This window comes from Parus major, chromosome 1 (assembly GCF_001522545.3).
Source record: "Parus major isolate Abel chromosome 1, Parus_major1.1, whole genome shotgun sequence".
In the NCBI taxonomy this organism is placed as follows: domain Eukaryota; kingdom Metazoa; phylum Chordata; class Aves; order Passeriformes; family Paridae; genus Parus; species Parus major.
Window position 1 is genome coordinate 52539200 of NC_031768.1, and position 16919 is coordinate 52556118.

The 16919-nt window shown below is 35.3% G+C and overlaps 1 protein-coding gene across 6 annotated transcripts in view; it reads left to right on the plus strand.

Moving 5' to 3' along the window:
• The window catches only part of PCDH9 (protocadherin 9), a 665972-nt gene that overhangs the window by 148654 nt on the left and 500399 nt on the right, over positions 1-16919 (plus strand). The window lies entirely within an intron of this gene.

Sequence of the window (16919 nt, forward strand, 5' to 3'; positions counted from 1 at the left end):
AGAGGCAAGTACAAGGAGAATTGGGCCTCTCAGCACTTCCAGTCTCCAGGCTCCTTGGCAGAACACCCCTGGTATGACTAACTGCCCTTATGGGAGTTCTTAAAACACTCTCTTGGAATCATCTGCAGTTCATCTATGCAGAAAACATGAACCCAAATATTTGTTGGGGTCAATGAATTTAGTCAGAGGAACTCCTCAGGGAAGATGAATAGAACTTACAGTAATGAGGAAAATGTCACTTTCTGGCGACTTTCTTGTCATTTTGTTTCTGTCTTGTAACTTTTTAACTTTGCTTGACAAAGCTTCACACCTATTCCAAAACTATTCAAACTTTCATTTATACTGAAACAATTTTGACTGCCAAATCCAGCATTTATTCAGTAAAATAGACTTTTCTGGATCCTTTTTCTCTCTTTTTTTTTAATTTTTATTTTATTGTTTGGGTTTTTTTTTTAATTATTGGCAGGACAGTTTTTCTGTCTGCAACTTTCTGTGCTTCTCAAAGACGTGATTAAAGACCCCCAGCTTCAGATACTGATTTACTGTTGATAGATCATACTCCTCCCCAGTTAAATTATTTGTCCATTTCTTATCACATGATTTGATTGTAACTGTTTAGCAGTTTACTACTCTGCTTCCATTTGGATCTCTGTTGCACTATTTGCTGACAAGCAGGAAACCTGTAAAGTAAATAACTTAGTTTAACCTTCACTATACACAATGTTCTTACAAAACAGGCTTTTCTATTTTGAGGCTTTTTCTGCCAAATGACTAACACACATCATCTTCATAAGTATCAAGGTTAGAAATCAGGCCTGTGTTTATCTGCGGTAATTTATCTTGACAACATGAAGATCAGGCTCTTGAAATATGATGAGATCAGGCTATTAAAATATGATAGGACAATAACCATTAAGCTCCCACTTCTTAATCTTTCACTCTTGTTTTCAGCTATATGTATTAACCACAGTGCTTTCTTTCATTCTGTTTTGTTTTTATTGTACTCTCCTATCAGGCTTGCCGTAATGCTGCTTTTTGTGGAAAACACACACTCTTGCAATAATCCACGTTTTGTTTATTCCATTTCAGGGGCAAGGGGTTTGAAGAGAAGTACCATGAAGCATTCTCTTCATGCTTTCTCTAGCAACAGGTTACAAATGATCTTAGACTACTATTGTAAGAAGAAGTACACTATAGTGACAAAAGAGTATTGATAGATGAAGGAAACCATTAACTGTTTGTGGCTGTCATCTTTCTCATCTGTGGTACATCAGTTTCAGTATATATTCTTCCAAACAAACCCTAGCTCACAGACCTTAAAAAAGAGTTTGGGAAGTTTCACTCATGCAGAATACCTTTGTCTGCTAAAACTATTGTGGAATTACGCTGCTGACATTTCAACTATTGAAAGAGGCCTTTCTTTGCTCTAATTAGACAGCTGAGACTGTCAGCTTTTTCTGTGGAGTGAAATTTTTATGCAGTTTATAGTGGCCTCTTCTTCAGGAAGAATTGTGAAAGGACACATCTAAGTAGGAAAACTTGCCACTATGCAAACTGTTCAGGTTGTGTTTGAGAATGTGAGGATTGCTGTCAAAGACACACTGGCACAGGACATGTGGTTTCACAAAATATTTTTCAAAAATTAATTGTGTTCATCCCAGGCTTGTCCTGTGAGTACAGCAGTCAGGGGCCGTCTTTGATGCCTCTGTAGAAACTTTCATAGCCATTGGCAGGTCATGTTTCATAGACTTTATTTGGTCATTGATTGGAATAGGCTTCTTTTTTAGTGCTTTTCTCAGGTTTGTGGGAAAAGGCTCTTCACAGCCCCTTCCTTCACTGGAGCAGTGCATCTGTACATCACTCAGCAGGATTTGCTAGCTCTCAGGCCTTGAGTACTGTGACTGTATGAAGGAAGGAAAATGTTACATTGCTGAATTTCTCTTAAATATCTCATCTACTATTTGCTTCACTTTGAGTTCAGTGTTTACAGCTCTTTAGAGAATAAAACCTTGAGAAGTTTTCAATAAAAGTAGACAGATGAATGGTATTCTAGCAGTTGTTATTTTGTTGGTGAGGAAACATGCAGATGTGATGTATATGAAAATCAGAGCTCAGGGTGTATAATATATATAGTATTGTGAGACCTACCACACAAGATCATATCTGCTTGCCAGTGACACTGGATTTTTAGGATCAGATGATTTGATATTTGAAACAAGACGGCTTGCCAAAGTCATTGCTTTAGTATCTTCCAGTAGATACACTCCTTGTTCCAATTAATAAAATACCCATCCCAGCTTTCATTAAGCATGAGCCAAATGTCACCACCTCCTAAAACTGTGCTGCAAGATTCCAATTTGTAGCTGCCTTCTGCTCATACTCTAGTAAGCTTGTGATAAGTTCACTTTAAACCAGATTTTCTTCCTGTTCCTTGCTTCCTTACCCTCCTTTCTTTGCTCATAAGGGTTTAATTTTCACTAGCTTGCCAAAAGCATAATTATGCTTGCTGCATATAAATACCCAGTGGAGATCAGAAGAGAAGACAGGGAAAGTAATTTTTAGAATTCTAAAAAAAAATGTCAAATGTAAACTGAAAGTGCCAACAGTATTGGAAGTGTGTGGGCTGGATCACTAATTTCCACTAAGGCAGGCTTCATTCAAGGGGAAAATATGGTTAAATTAGACACACTTAGGTAATGAATTCTTGCACATCCCTAATGAGCACTTCAGATCACCAGCTATTAGAATTCTAGTATACCCAACCTAAATTTGGATGGGATACTGCCTACACAACTCTCAGGAAAAAGAATGACATTCACTTTTTAGTATATGGGCAGTTCATTTGACTGTATAATGTTGTGTGTCATAAATGCTGTCAGTTTAAATAGGATTTAACTATCTGCATACACAGAAATTACAGTCTGGATTACGTGGAGAGTCTTTGTTCTTTGTGTTAATTTGTGATTACTGAATTCCTGTGAGGCAACTTTAGCAGATTGAAATTGCAGCAGCCCCAGTGACTTTCAGCAAGCTCTGCTTGCTGATCTGTGCTTGGAAAAGAATAATTCTGCACTTATACTAATTTTAAAGTATTCAGGTCATTCATTTATCACTTTCTGTAACCTTTGATGGACAATATAGACTGTGGGCTGGACAATGCAATGACAAATTCACAATTTAGATTATTTAGAGTTATATTTTGATATAGGCTGTGTTTCTGTTAGCATGACTTAAAGAAAAAAAAATTCCTTCAGATAACCAAGGTCATATGGTCTGATCAGAAATCCCTGGAAGTCAATGAAAAATAAATAATTCCTGTTAATGGAAATGGACCTTATATTAGGCTGAAAACCATATCCTTCAAATTTGTTCTGAGCTCTGTAGCTGTTTATTTTTATAGATTACATTTTCTCTAATTCTCTTACTAAGGGTGTCTAGAACTGATCTCTTTTTCTCTATTTCACCCTAGTAGCTTTCTCCTTCTGGGCTTTTATTCTGGATCTCACTGTTAACTTCTGTACAATTCTACAGAGTTAAATCACTGTCACCCTGAAAACTAAGCCTTCTGATCTTGTTTTCATAGTTTTAGTTACTTTCCCAGGAAAGTAACTATAAACATAAAGTGTTTATACATTCCTTCTAAGAAACATCTTTGAAGGACACATGATCAGTGTGATTGGGAAGATGGTAACTTAGTTATTCAATCCCTGGTCATTGTCAAGAATCTATAAATAATGGAGTCAGAAAAATAAAGACCCTTTTCTTTCCTATCATACCACCGAGACATGTCCATGTGAATCATTCCGTGTCCTTTAGCGACAAATCCCCATCTTTTGTCTTCAGTCAAATAACTCTTCAAAACTCATCTCTTTTATGGAGCCTTTAGGGAGAACTCAATTACTTCAAGAAATCTGAAAAACAAAGAATATCCTAGCCAAATACATGATATGGTTAATTACCTTCACTGGAAAACTGTGATTTTCCAGCACACTCAGGAACATTCTGATTTCCCATGTGATTTTTCCTTATGCTACTTTTTTTAGTGTTCTCCACCATTTTTTTTGTTCATTGTGTTAAATTGTATTAAATGATCTTCTGGATTTAGTTTATTATAAGTAACATTTTTACATTTATTCAGAAGGTTTCTCACCTTATTTCCCTGTAATGTATGATTCACACATGGGGTTAATATTTCTCTGAATATGGAAACCCATTAGATCTTAAAAATATTCTGCTAATGTAGTGCCATACTTTGCTTTTATCAGGTAGTGATATTTTAGAAATACATATACAAATTTATTTGAATTTCTGGCCAAAGTCAGAATGCTAATATTGCAAATATTGTCCTGTAATCTTTTCTGATTTTTGAATATTTGTTTTGTGTTACTCTGTGCAAGTATAATAAATCTCTTCCACTACTTGCTATGGACAAAGGGTTCAATAGGAGAACACTTACAGGTGGATAGGAGTTAATTTAGACTCTCTCTGCATATGCAAAATACTAATAAACTAGTTGAAAGTAAAATATACTTCTGTATCATTTGTGTATGCATTAAAATTTATGTCAGCCTTTCCCTTCTGTGTCAGGTCATGAGTGACATTTGAACATCAATTTTTGTTCATGTGTCATATCTAGACTGTCTCTGTATTTCTCTTTAAAATTAAAATATAAATAAACCCTAAAAATAATAACAACCTTTTCCCCACTCCTTTCTCAAGCCCACAAACCCAGAACAGTTCCATAATGATGAAATTTTCAAAGCCCTTTCTGTCAACACTAGAAGGATATACACAAGTCATTATTTTGTTATATAGAATCAATGTTCTATCTTATTTGCTAGAATTTTGCATTCATATAAAGGTTATTTTGTTATAAGCAAACACTACCAGCATCCTCTGTTTCAAATATGATTTGTCTATTATCACCAGAGTAATATTATAAAATAGGGTTATTTAGTTTTTAACAAACACAATTAGTTACTAGATCTTGGTGTATGCCTCTGTACCATCACAAGAAGCAAAAAGCTCTATGAATTTGCATTAAGATTCTTTTGTGCATATAATGCTTAATTTTTTTTCCTACTTGTACTTTGTAACCAAGGTTATAAGTAATAGATACAGAAAGCAAATTAGATCTAGAAATATTTGAAATTACAGGCTCAGATTTTCCTTAGCTGAGTTAGGAGCTCAGAGTTAAATACAAAGGGGTTATTATGGATCTGCTTACTAATAACTATGATTAGCCCAAATGAAAAGAGTAATTGTTATATATAAATTGCAAATGGGTCCTCACAAAAAAGCATGTTTTCTCAGGACCTGTGAGCAATGCAAATATTACAGGGTAGTTGTTCTAATAAGGCTTACTGAACGTCTATTCCAGCAACTTCCTGGTTTTGTAAAATTTGTGAAACCAAACACTTATCTATAACAAAAAATATAATGGTAAGAAAAAGTAGGGCTGCTTGGCATAAGATAATATGAAATGCAAGACACATGCAAGATGTTCTCTTCAAGATCAGAAAATTGTTAGTTATCATTGGGTATGTTTCAACAGGAGGTCTGTTTTCTATTTTTGTCTTGAGAGGTGTTTCTCTTTAGAGTTGACATCTAACTTCACATCAAGCCTTCACATATATAAACAAGATCAAAAGTTTTGAAAAACTTTAAATTCCTCAGTCAGCATTTCTTTTATAAGCTCAGTCATAATATTACTCTACATAGCATGGTATGTCTTTTTTCCAGTTTTCTTTTAGTTATTTTTCATAACCGTGGAAGAATTAATAGTGTTACAACCCTAGAAATGGAGCAGCATCAGAAAATGGGATAAATTAATGATCTGGATTAAAAGGCCTGGATGTAAATGTATAGCTTTCATTGATCAAAAAGAAATAGACAGGATGATTGGAATTGTCATACTCTGCTGCTTTTCAGTTCTCAAACTGCTTTATTTTTTTTAAGATAACAGTAGTTTTTCATGCATAAACCTGCATTTTGGATAATCTATGCAAAATCAAACCTAGAGGCAGGAAGATAATCAGCAGGGATGCTTCTGAGAGGCAGAAGAATTGGGCTGTAAGGGATCAATGGGAAATATTCTAAGGAAAGGAGAGTCTTTGTGTTCATTTCTTAGACAATTACACTAAGCTGCTTCAGAGAGCCCCTTGTTTAATTTAGTTTTACTATTTTTTTAAAGATAAAGACAGCATCAAAAAATAAAAATCATTAAAATCTTAAAATTATATGATGTTTTTTGAGCACCATAGTCACTTCTGTCATTGAAGGTCAGATTTTTTTTGTTGCTTTGATACAGTATGATTCCATCATGTTTGTGGCTGCATCAACAACAGTGGGTTTACAGGGATTTTTTTAGGGACAACTAAAATTGATTTTCAAACTGAATTCCCTAATTTTATTTTCACTTTTTCTTAAACTGTTTGGAAACTGTTTTAAGTGCAATTGCATATTTCTTCTCCTGACATTTCTCTGACCTGAAATAGTTAAAGCTGACTCCCAAGTAGGCCTTTTTTAGTGCACAAGTCTTTGTGATATGCATTTACGTGTTTGTTTCCATTTTACTAACTTGTTGTGTAGTTCATCTAACTTCTCCGAGCTGAGCTGAAAGACTTGTATTTGGAGCTGTAGCTATCAGTGGAAGTAAATTAGTTGCCTCTAGTTACAACACATTTTTTTTTTTTTTGGCCCCTAAAGCAGCAGTAGTCAGGAAGCCTGGAACAGGATAAAAAAACATCAAAATAATTGGTTGTAAGAAATCTGAAGGTACAGCAGAGATGTCTTTTTTTTTTTTACAGGTAACTGTACAATTTGAATAATTTAACCTTTAAAATGTTGTTTATTCTGTTGTGATCAAGAGGAAAAAATGTCATTCCTTTCTTTTGCTGATGCCATTTACAGAGTATGATTACAGATGCATGGTGTAGGTGCTTGTGTACAAGGAGCCTTCATCTCGGTGAGGAGCTTTACTCTAGGAAACAAATCAACCAGAAAACTTAAAAATAAAAAAAACTTCACACTTGGATTTATCTAACATTATTCTGGGCATTTAGAAACTGAAGAGTTTGTCTTGCCAAATTAGGTATCATTTATCTGTCATAAACTATAAGAAGAGCTTTTCTAGTTTATCGCCCAAATCTTGACCATTCCCTTGCTTTTTAAAATAGGTATTTGTGGTCATCCCATCTTTTGTACTCTGGAATTAGTTGCCGCCTGGATGCTGTTTGGGACAGTGGATTCCTGTGAGCTGGGGCTGGCAGCTGGAGTTGTTTTCTCAGAGGGGACAGGGCAGGGCCCCTGCTGTCCCAGCCAGGAGCAGCCTAAGCCCTGGGCATCAGAGCCTCCCTGGAGCTGGATGAGGCCAGGCTGGGCATCAGCCCAAGGTCTGAACTAATGGCAGGAGAGCTGGGCACAGGCAGGGCTGTTGATGCAAATAGTGGTTATAAGTAGGAAGCATCTCCTCTTCACAGCATGTTTCACTTGGGTTCCCTTTCCTGAGTTCACAGTGGTGCACACCACTGAAATTACAGTTGTATGTGACTAAATCGAGAAACATCGGAATGATCAGTTCCAGCTTCCATTAAACGATCTGGTACCATTTTGCCACCTCCAGAAGTTGAAAAATTGCTGTTGTCTTGCTTTTCCTTGAGGAGATGCAGCTCAGACTGTCATTGTTACACTGAATATTAGTAGTGCTGTGTGCTGCCTGGTACTAGTCTTTGTGGAGCCTTATTCATAGTGTCATGCCCATATGTGATTTGTCAGCACTGCTTCACTACTTGTGGGAAGACTGTGGTGTGCTGTCATTAATATTCCTATTCTGGGAAAGCCAACAGAAAGTGTTTGTGGAAAAGTGTGAATAAATCGAGGAACAGATCTCTTATCCAGAACTTTGTAGTAGAACTTTGTATGCTTTGAAATGTGACCAAAACACACACACACAAAATCCCACAAAAAAAACCAAAAAACAAAAAAAGAAAAAAAAAAACCCACAAAAAAAAAACTTCACGTGTTACCTTGTGCCTTTCAAAAAAGAAAAAATGCTGTGTTTTCTGGAACATATTGATATATATTCTGTTCTCTGTTGCACCACTGCAGATAGTCCACTGGAAATACTTTGCTTGCCATGTGAATCATGGCCCGTAGCACGCCTTAGGGCATGGCACTTGTGGGGCTCAAGTGATAGCTGAGTTACTATATATGCACTGTATAGTTGCTTAAACTTACTTCAACATAAAACAGCACATTTACACATTAGAAAAGCACAAAGTGGTCCATGTGGAACTACTTTCACTTGAGGCAAAGTGTCCTTGTAGAGTTTTGAAGTGTGAAGTGAATTTTATCATTTTAAATTGTACAAATAAGCAGAAAGGAAAGTTAATTTGTATTCTTTTTCCTGTTTCAAGACAATCAAGGGGAATTTATTTTTTTTTTTCCTTGACGGGTAGGAGGGCTAAGACAAATTACCCTTTTGTAAGGTTGTAAGCCAGTTTCCAAAGGAATATAAAATACAATGAAGAATGCAGGGAGTGAGCCTCTCAGACAAATTGAGATATGTGATGTGTACATTTATTTTGTGTGTTATTATGTGAAGACTTTTGTTTAGACAGGTAGGAAGGAAATAATTGTGTTGGATTCATGGTCTATCAGAAAAAGTGCTATGCATTTCTCTTTTTTTGGGAAAACACTAGTTATTGGATATATCAATTGCATATTTGAATATATTTCAAGATCAGTCTCAGGTCGTATTGCATCCTACTTGAAACAGTGACATATGCAGAGGGATAGTGCAGTGTGAAATGTATCATTTTACTGTACAGGTTTTGGGGCAGGTATGATGTTTCTGTGAGCTTTTAAAAACTTTTTCACATCTTATGAACTAGTTCTCTTCATTCAAAATTGGTTTGGGTTTTTCTTTTTTTTTCATCCCTGAGGAGGGTTCTAAAAAAAATGCTCACCCAAACATACTAAATAATTTGAATTATTTGGATTTGATGATTCAGGCATAAGTATTCCCAGTGTGCAGTGGCAGATCTGAGAAGACTGATTCATGAAGAGCAGCAGTAATTCAGAGACCAAAATATGGTCTTTTGAGCTTTTAAGGCACTATGACCTACAAAGGATTAAAACTGAAGTCTCTCAGTGGAAGGCATTGGAATTACACCTGAGAATGAGGGCCACCACATCCCAGTTATTACACTACAATAGTAAGCTGCAAGTAAAATGCTTGCTGGAGCAACTGAGGAGCATGACTTTTTCCTGTGATGACGAAAGCTTTGGCAGTTGCCTTTTCAAACCTAGGGTGTCTGGGTTTCATGAAGAGCTTGGGATTGCCTAAAGAGTGGTGGTCTCTACAGCTGGCTGAACCTGAATAGATGGGACAATTTAAAAATCAGCCTCTCTAGCATGTAGTTCACTGAGTGTTAAGGCCCCATTTTAATTTACAGTCCATAATATAGTTTCTCTGGCAGTGATTCATAAATCTCCATTTCATTCGTACGACTGCTGCATTGTAATGGTGCTTTCCTTGGTGCTGCCTCTGTCTCCACAACGCCTGCCTTTCAGGACATGCAGAATTCAGCAATAGGAATGTCACCTGATGCCAGTCCTTGCAGGTGCCTAGCGTTATTGAAAATGCACTGATATCTCACATTGCCATTCAGGGCCATGGTCATTAAAATTTTGTCATGTAAACCCTGCTGTCTTCACCAAAGAGAAATTGAGAGCCATAGCAGAGGACAATCATGCATTTTATCAAAATCTTCTGAAAGGAAAAAGCCAGCAGGCTCAGAGCAGGAAGAAACCAGGATTGCATTCCCTTTAATTTAAATATAATGTAATACAATGTCAAAACCCATGAAATTGACATTTATCTACTGTAGTTCATTTTAACTTTTTCCCCAGAGTGGCTCAGTGTCCCATGGTTGCACAAAAGTTCAAACCAGTTGCACATGATGTGGTTTTCATATGTTTTTCCTGCAGGGCAGATATTCATCAAAGCATGCAACAGACAGCTAAAGCAAAAGGCAGCAAGCTATAGATTATCACATTGATTTTTTAGGGGTCAAACTGTCAGATTAGTAGGTTTAGAGGCTGGGCCATTTGTGCATCCTAGCACCAAAAGCAGATAGAAACTGGCAGGCATTTTAGTAAGCAGAGAATTCTGCAGGTAAGACAATAAAGAAGTTTCCATTAAAAAAAAAAAAATTGTGCAAAATATTTTGGTTGGTTCTTGGCAAAACATCACAAGAAATAAGTTTCTCCTTGTTGTGGTTTTACCAGGAGGCAAAACCATTTTTCTTTTTCTCTATACTGTGCTTGTGTACATGTGGTATCCTTTTCAGTTAGAAATAAAAAGAAATTAGAGGAAGATAATTACAGAATGAATTATTTTTTTTTTAAATATGTATTAAATATTTTTAAAATGCCTGGTGCAGGTTAACTAGGAAATGCATGAAAAAAGTGAAATTGAGATGTTTTCTGAAGTGATAACTCCTTTTATTTTTTCCTATTGTCTTAAGCTAACCAGTATATAGAAATTGCACTTCATTCCTACTGAAGACAGAGTCTTTCTGATTTTCTCAGAACTTTTTGTATTAAGATCTAGTTCCCCCAGAAGAAATACTAAGAATATAACAATTTGAATTCACAGTCTGTTACAAACTTTAGATTCACTAGTTTGCCCCTAAAGGGAGGTAAGATCTATAACCAAAAGTTTCTAGCCCATGTAATTGTTCCTTAAATGAATAAGGATAAAGAGAAATCCAGATCTCCTACAGGTAAAAAAGTATTTCTGTTCTCATGTTTCATGCACAATGTGAACTATTTTAGTGGTAGGTGGACTTCAATGAGTAATGAATTCAGGAAAGGCAAACCCAATTTTCCTAGAAGACTGGTATCTAGCTGTTCTTGCTTTAAAAGTAAAAAGGGGGCTTTTTTCCAGCAAAGCATTAGTACTAGTGCCAAACACTTCAAAGATACTTAAAAGAAGCAGGTGTTCCATCATTTAATGAAATAAAGGAGGAAAAAACAAATTTTTTTTCTTATTGAGAACTAATGTTTATTCCTAGCATTGCCATCAGTGTATGAATTTTAGTATTGTATGAATATTACTTCTGGATTTTTTTTCTTATTTTTAAAGAAACATTGATATTTGATCAGGCGGCTAACTAGCACATTCTTACCTTTGTAAGCATACGTATTATCACCATGACCTCATTTGACTTAGGAGCTAAACATGTTTATTTCAACAGTTGGCTTTTCTTCTTTCTTTTATTAATGAGTGCACTTTTGTTTATCTCTGTCAGCATAGCTTTGATTACATTGAATGTTGGCTTGCCCCAAGACTTTTAGTAACTTAAACAACAATTTATGTTAGGGAAGGTCTAGTGAAACAATGACAAAATGTTGTGAAATTAAACACAAGCAAGGATATGTTAACATCAAAAAAAAAATAACTGTCCTCTTTGAATAAGTTTATATTCTGACCTACAAGGCATTTTATTCTTTCCTATTTTTTTTTATAAGTGTTATTCTATATGTGCTGGAGATACTCACACTTTTACAATTCTCTTGAAACTCTCAAAAGAGGATATGAATGGTAAAAAGAACTGTGATGCAGCCATCTGTGAAAGGAGGAACTTATTCCTCCAGTGTGAAAATCTCCACAGCTTCATTTTTGTCCAACCTTGTTTTCTACTGGCCCTCTGAGAAAGGAGGATGGCAGGTTTGAGAAGCTTTGGAGTAACTGGTGTGCTTCTTTGAGGGCCTGCTCCTGGCCTTGTTTGAGACCTCTGATCATATTCTTATGGCTTCAAGTGCATTAGAAATAAATAAACAAAGGATTTTACATTAAAGATTTCTGTTTACTTCTTGTCTTTTGCTGCACTTTATGATCTAGATTTTTATATGGATAGTAATTTTGGTGAGTATTATCATTTATTCAGTGAAATTAGCAGGTTGCTCTTACCTACTAAAAATATCTTCTATTCTTTCTGAATATGAAGAAACTACAAGAACTTCCACCAAATGCCTACTTTCTATAAAAATCAGCTAGATAATCATACCTTAGAGCTCTTATTAGTAATTGTGGACAGAGTTGTTATCAAGTGTTTAAATCTGAAATTTGAAAATATTTTGGAACTGTCAAAGTTGCTCTCCAAATATTTAGAATATTATTTTTCCTGCTTGTGCTTGTAGGAATGTTTAATATACTTGTAGCTGAAATCTGCTTCCTTGCAAAAAAAAAAAAAAAAAAAAAAAAAAAGAAAGAAAGATATGCCCTTTTTTTTTAATGCATATAACCTTTTGAAACTTGTAACTTGATGAAATCTGTTTGGACTTGTTTTCATGGATCTAGCAAGAGAACTCTGTGATCTCAGTTCTCTTTCTTTGCTTAATATAAGGTTGCAGGTCAAAGCATTCTCTAAGCTCTTGAAAGAAAGTACTAGAAGAATTCTCATTATGAGTAGTAGCTAAATGACTTGGGTTTAAATTGTGTCCTTTTCAAAAACAATAAAAATAAAATACACTGAAATATTGAAATTAAGTCAACACAACACATCAATGTAAAAAGCCAGTATGCTTCAGATGAAAGGCATAATTTTGATTCCACACAGTAAAATTGCACTGAAGTGTAAGCAAATGAGAGCACAGCTCCCCCTATGTTCAAGAAAATTTGGCAGCCTTCACTAGGGGCATTTCTACCAGCTGTAATCATTATAGTATTATTTTTTCATTCCTTCAGCTGTGGGAAATATGATGAATAAGAGCAGTCTCATAATGTATATTGATCACCAAAGTATTAATCTACTCAAGCAACATTTACCACTCACTTAGCACTTTTCATTTCTTTAAATATGAAATCACTTTTAAAAGGCTGATTTGGTCTGTATTTTTCCATTTTACTTATGGAGAAAACAAAGCAGGGCACAGCTAAGTGACTCTCCCCAGTCATGACCTCAGAAGAGCAAGTGAAGTGGCTTGAACTTTCATGTTTCTTAGGCTGAAAGGGGAGACAAAGTTGGCCAATTTCTTCAACTGTGGTTGTGCCTGCTATTTCTGTAAAAGCATCTTTTGTGTACGTGGTTCTCTCTATATTTATTCTCTAAAAATAACTTCTTCCATGTTTGTTCTATCTCAGTTTTTTCAGCTCTACCTACCTTCATGCCTTTTCTAGGCTTGAAAAACACATGCACACATATATCTGTGTAGATTTTGAGGGCTAAATACAAGATTCTCTTGTTCCTCCTCTTGATTGTGGTGTACGGTCAATCTTAGGAAAAGGTGCTTGTAGGGAAGTCTAGTTCAGCACTTCAGCTTTAACAGATGTAGTGCTTCATTTTTATCTCTTCCTGACAGTACTCCAGCAGGAGTTTTCCAGGGGTCTGGGACAATGTTTTGTGCAAGATAAGATAATACAGTGCACACATGCTGATTCCTAAAAGTGTGCTCTCTAGCATACTGCGTTGATAGCACAGCAAGTAAACAACAATAACTACCTCTCTGGCACACACATCCGCAGCTATCGCTGAGGGACACTGCCATCCGAAACCTTTTCTTCCATGCAGTGCTGCACAGCTGGGCATGGGCACTGTGATTTATGGTCTACTGACTGCAGCTACAGCTAGCCTTCTCTGAAGCAGATTTTGCTTTTAAAACGGCCAGTCTCTGCTTTGTTCTTTGCTTAAAAAAAGAAATCAACTGAATTTTCCACTAGATTTGTAAAGTTCCAAAACCTTTTGTTTCAGTGACGAATACTTCATCCATTGAAACCTTTTACATGTCAGGATGGAACCATCCCCAGGCTGATTTAAAGGCAGAAGACAGAAATGGGCCACTCCAGGCTTCCTCTAAATAGTTTAGATGAGAACAATGAGCTAACAGTTCCACAGGGGTTTCAGAGGCAGTTGAATTTGCTGGATTGCTGAGTCACTAAAAAGATGTCACATGAATGAGACAATAATTTCTTTCAATTAGAAACTCATAGAGGCAGGAATACACTTCAACTATCATGGAGGTAAAGTGGAAGTTCGGCTCCATTTCGATGATGTATTCCTCTGCTGCAGTAGGGCAAATGGCAGACAATGGAAATGTGCATCTGCTTACAGATACCAAACTTTTCCTTTCCTTTTTCTTTCTTCCTTTCAGTATTTCCTAACTATATTTTCTAAATTCATTTTACTGTTGGCTGACTGTCACTGGTCACCATAGCAACAACCTCTGGTATCAGCAGGTCTGGGTTGCCCAATGTGAGGATCTTCACATTTGAGCCTTGCCAAGGCTAACTATTAATCCAGGGTTATATATTGGCTCAACACAGGAAGATTGTTTTCTCCCACTTTAGCTGTCTGCCTTACTCTTCTTTTCCTGAGTTGGTTCCTTCTCTTTCCTAATTTGTCTTTTGGGCAATCTGGTGTTAATTTTTATTCTTCAATCTTTATGTTATTTTGTAGGACTGGTTAGCTTAAGTATCTTTTAACAAAATAACATACAACACAATTGCATTAAAGAACCTCTTTTCAAAGTATGATTAACAACTAAAAAGAAGGATTTGAGATAATCCTTTTATTAGGACAAATATTTACATTTTATTAGAAAAAAAAATTACTTGAAAGCCCTTTAGATGCTTTACATGGGATAACAATGCTGAGTTTTTCCTAGGGTAATGTGGAGAGAAATACATTTAATTGTAGTGTGTTTGGAGACAAGCAACCAGTATGGAATAGGTGTGAATGATGCAGCACTTAATGGCAGCATAACAGTCTTTAAAATTTTTAAACCCCTATACTCTGACCATAAAACAGCATCTAATAGCAGTTGAAACCTTGCTGTAAAGCAAATGTAGCAAAGTAGTTAAGAGTACTTGGTTGGGAAATAAGAGCTGAAAGAGAAAACTGCAGTGCAGTGATTGGTTTGATTTGCTGAATAAATTGCTATGTTCAGATTCAATTTGTATCAATAAGGAAAGCACTGTACACCTGCAGAGCCTGTCACACTTGGTATCCAAAATTCTGACACAGCTAGTCTTAAACAATCTTTTTACTGTTGTCAATAATGAAAGCCAAAAAACCTCAAAGCACCTGGCCAAAAACACCCAACCTTTAAACTTGGAGTATTTGCATTTTTATTCCATATATTTAAAAAAAAAAAAGCGAGCAATGCTTCTTTGGAGTATTTCCTTAAGGAAACATAATACTTTTAATAAATGTATGGAATATTGCACTATTCTCGATGGATTATTTTAAAAGTAGCCAAGGGGTACTGTTCATTCAGTAGAAGGGTTTCTCTTTATTAAACCTGACTTAAAGCTAGAAGCATAATACGGTGTCTCCTTAATAAAGTGGAAATTGCACTTAGATAATTTGCAGCTATGATATAAAATGAAAAAATGTGTAGGCTTTTGCATTTTCACCCCAGCAACTGATGTTTATCCCTGTCTGTAATCCATGTAGCATTTCAGTATTGAAAACAGCTAGTTTCTAGGGAGTGCTTCTTGTGGGTTTTTTTTTGGGTTTTGCTTTGTTTCTTTTTTTTTATTTTTTTTTTTGAGGGGGTTTGCAAAACCTCTTTGGATTTGTTTTGCAATGACCAAATCATTCAAAGTCTGAACTCTACATCTTTTTTTTTGTTTTGGTGTTTTAGTTTGGAAGTTCTCTGCAGATTTTTTTGGAGTTCAAACTACTGTGATGATGTTTTTCAGGAGAAACAGAACTGAACTCTTATAAAAGATTGATGTAGAATAATATTTCTGAAGAAAAAGGAAGGATTAATATTAAGAAAAGGTATAATGGCTCCAAAGTGTAGAGGCTCTTTTAGAGCCCACCCAGTAGATTTCAAGAAAATTTCTCAGGTATTTAAGAAGTGGCAAACCTGACAAAGAGACCTATCAGTTTAATATTTTCTATGAGGGAATTAAATTTATTTCTAGGAGACTAAAAATAGTGTAAATTAATAATTTGTTTGAGAGAGTAAGTAAGGTGATTTGATGCTGAGTACCTTTTGTTCTGACTCTTCAAGCTGCTATGCTCATATCTGATTTTAGTCAGAATCCTGCAGATTCCTTCTGATGGGAAACATGAACCTTTTTGCACAGCCCAGCACTAAAAACAGACTTAGAAATCTTGCTTCTTTATTATAATTCACATTTGTCAGCTTGGGGTCAAACTACTTTTTGAAAAAATGTCTACATGTCAAATTTCAAAGCGTGTTTGGCACTTGCAACCCAAAAGACTTATGGTCAGTTCTATGAACTCTTTTTAATTTTTCTTTAATATTGGTTTAACAAACTAATGTTTAATCAGAGTGTTTGATATTTAACTATTAAACATTGTCATTTTCCTCTGGACACCTAAACTAATACTAAAACAGAGTAAACGTGAGCAACTTATTTAATTATTGTTAATGGTCTAGGCAAATTCCAAGACTGAAATATCAGCAGTTACTACAAATTTAACAGAAATGTGATTCTATTAATTTTTTGTATTTTTTTTTTCCATGTGAACCTAAAATATTCTGAGCTGCTATAGTCTTCTTCAATAGATAATTTCTTTACACTGGAGGGATGCTTGGTGTTGGGATGAAAACTATCCTGAGTTTTTTATGACTCACTCAAACAAGGTCTCCTTCCTAGTATAGACAGGAGTTAAATGTCAGTGGTCAGAAGCATATTTTCAATTTGGAACATATATCACTAAGTATTCTAGGATTCATTTTTCAAGACATTTTATTTATTTATTGTGAGACCTTCATATTATAGGTTAGTCCTCAAAAACATCCAAAATATTACAAAAAATTAGTCTTAAAAATTTGAACTTCCGTGCAGTATATATATACATATATCTCTCATATATATTAAATACCTTTCTTCATATATTTTTATTTTTATATATTATATATATACATATATA